Source organism: Delphinapterus leucas, chromosome 1, assembly GCF_059928025.1.
Source record: "Delphinapterus leucas isolate spDelLeu-1000000601 "Yukka" chromosome 1, BTC_Dleu_Yukka2, whole genome shotgun sequence".
NCBI classification, from domain to species: Eukaryota; Metazoa; Chordata; class Mammalia; order Artiodactyla; family Monodontidae; genus Delphinapterus; species Delphinapterus leucas.
Genome location: NC_143129.1, coordinates 107,285,229 through 107,288,360, shown reverse-complemented (window position 1 = coordinate 107,288,360; position 3,132 = coordinate 107,285,229). Strand labels below are relative to the sequence as shown.

At 45.2% G+C, this 3,132-nt stretch overlaps 1 pseudogene; it reads right to left on the bottom strand.

Moving 5' to 3' along the window:
* Window positions 1-254: 254 nt before the first annotated feature.
* LOC111164055 (eukaryotic translation initiation factor 4E type 2 pseudogene) lies at window positions 255-2,403 on the bottom strand (annotated as a pseudogene).
* Window positions 2,404-3,132: the final 729 nt, after the last annotated feature.

Below are 3,132 nucleotides of genomic sequence, written 5' to 3'. Positions count from 1 at the left end.
ATATTACTAAACAGCCACAGCTGAACCAGAGTTTCAGGCAGGTTTCAACTAAGATTGGTTTGTATTTCCCAAGGTCACTTATAAGCCAATTCTTGGGACTCAGATGCATTTTCAATGGAAACAGTGTGACAGACTGTGCAAGGGCCTCAGGTCAAGCCATAAGTGCCTAAGGTAACTGTGGTGCCAAGAGTGCTATTTCAACTCCTTCCGGTCACTATTAATTATATAACTTCTTAAAAAGTGCATGTCAAGCTCCCAAGCAGGGTTCTCAGACGTGCTTCCCAGCCCTCACACCTTGGCGGCCTAAGAGAATTACCTCCACTGATCACACATTCATTCATTCCTACAGATAGTTATCTGTTTTGCACCAGGCACAGCTCTTGGTGCTACAGATACAGCAATGAACAAAATGCACCTCCCAGGTATTCCAAAATGGGAAAACAAGGTCACCTGCTGCTACACTGGGCAGCATCATGGAGGAAGGGCCACCTAACCGTTTCTTCAAAAATGACTAGGGTGCCCCAAAGGTAAATTTCCATTTCTACCCTTGAATGCAGAAATGCAGACTCTCAAAGTACCAGTTTTCTACCTTAACAATGTTTAGATCTAGTCTTTTTTTTTTTTAAACAAAGTGTCCCAATAATTTAATGGCAGATCTAGAAGACAGCATTTATAGCTATTCCGGGACTCTCCAACGAAAAGCTTTTCCTGGATGCACAGACGTTCATAATACTGATCACGCTCAGTCGACAGCTCTGGCCTGTACACGTGGTCACGACGCCCTTCGCACAGCAGAGGAGAGCACGACAGGGTGCCCGGGAGGCATCTGGACAGCACACAGCAAAAGGAAAGGCTGAACTCCCCCCACAGAACCCCATTAAAAAAAAGTTTGTCTATTACAAAGTCACGTTTTCCATTTTTTCCGCTTTATAAAGTCAGCGATGCTGGAGGGTGTCTAGCGGAATCCGTCCTCCAGGAATGAGTGCAAAAGGGGAGCACAAGGCTCAGGGACGTCCCCTCAGTGAGCAGATGGAAGGGCCAGCCGGAGACCTCCCATCCGTTTCGGACAAACACACACATACAGAAAAAGATTATTGCCAGCTTGTGTACTTTCACAATGTGATTTTTGTATTTCGAAAGCTTGAATTACCCTTGATGCTGTCGGTGTGGGTTTTGTATTCTATAATGGTGTTGGGAGGTAGGTTGAGCACTTGCCTAAGCGTATCTCGGATGCGGGCTGTGGTGGCTTGGTCGCTGTCATTCTTATTCCGTATTGAAATAATGTCCTGCTGAAAATGGACAGAGACCACAGCCCCACCGATCTCCTCCCCAACCATGGACTGTTCCCCCAACATAGTCAGGATGAGAGTCTCCCAGCAACGGGATGCCAAGCCCTTCCACGGCCGAATAATCCACTTGCCACCATTTTTATTTGCATCATCCTCCCACATGGGTTTAATTCTTCTTTGAAGAGGTGGAAGTCACTGTGGCCTGTCAGGTCCCCGGGCCGTACCATGTGGCTGTAAAACCTCCAGAACTGCTCCACAGAGGCAAAGATGCCAATCTGTTTGATATTCTGTTCGTAGCTCTGTGAGCTGGTGGGACGGCCAGGGGTTCTCCTGGAATACCAGAAAGTGTAGTTATACTGCAGGGGGTGCTCTGCTGGCCCAGGGACAACAGCCTTACTCTTGCTGCTGCTCTGAGCCTAGTCTCGTTCCGTTTTTTCCTTCTCACCATCTTTCTGTGTGCTGTTTTCTTCATTCTGACCATGGTCCCCACTGTCGTCATCTTTCAATGCGTCGAACTTGTTGTTCATCCTCTCGCTGCCGCCGTCGCCACTGCCTCACCTGGATCTAGTCTTTACATCCCTTTTCCACCTTTGGCTGTTGATCCTTAAATGAACTAGAAGCAAATCATCGAACTCAGAAATATTCCTTCTTCTTCCATGTGTCAGAGAAGATCGTGGGAGATACACAGAGCCTCAGTGAGCCTGACTGGCTTGAGGGCTTCAGGTTCCTTGGGGATTATGAAAGGGCAAGGGTGGGAAGGGGAACAGCAGGGAGGGATGGTGACACTCCTCACGCCAGGGAAGCGCCAGGCCAGGGCATTTCCAGCCAGTCCAGAGAGTAAGGCATTCTTCTTCTTCCCCACTGCTCTGGGAAAACCTTCCGGGTAGAATCACCTGGACTCTAGCTCTCTAACCTTTGCTCCCTTCCTTATATAACTGAGCATCCCTCTGGAAAACTAACTGCAGAATGGACTTTACATATTTACCTAGCTCTTTACTCCCTCTCGTTAATTCACTCAGAGCACTCAAAGTGTTCCTAAATGTAAAGGAATATTGATAATTTTCAAGTGCTCATTGCTCCTTGTAAAGTGGTCCTATGGGTACATCCTCCCACCAGGTTTAATGGGGTTTTTTTGCAATTGGTTTTAAAAACAAAACCAAAAAAAAAAAAACAACCCATTTCCTTACAGAGAGAAAAACAAACTCCGAGAATAACAAATCTCCAGTGATACTTTGTAGCTTCTCCATTTCCTTCTTAATAGGTTTATTTATATGGATTACGACTTGCATTGACCTTTTTTGTTTTTTTGATTTGCAAAATATCCACAATAAAAACCAGTGACTTCCCAATGGCATCATTAGATCATGAGCTTCCTTAGAACAGAGAGTGTCTTTAGTTCTATTGCGGAGTGTATCATGAAGGGCAAACAAAAAGTAATAAGAGAATAAAATCTACCAGTTATACAGATACTGCTCAAAAACTGACCCAGGCTTTCACGACCAGGGTGTCACATTTTTCTGTTGACCTGACACCAGAAAAAGCAAAGCAATCTTCTGAAGACATGGACGAAATATTTCTAGAATATGTCTGTTTAAGATTATGGGAGGGGAAATTTATACTTGTTTTATTTGGCAATAATAATTTGACCTAGACGTGTGTAGAGGATCAAAAAATTCCTTCTCCATAACTTTTATTCCCATAAAGAGTGAATTCTCAAAGGTCACTAGAATGAGTTCAGAGACTTGGTGCTGGTAAACAGCATCCCTCTTCCTCCCCAGAGCAAGTGCAGCTGTGTTCCAAACCCCTGGACCAGAAACTTGAGACCATGTGCCAACCCATCACA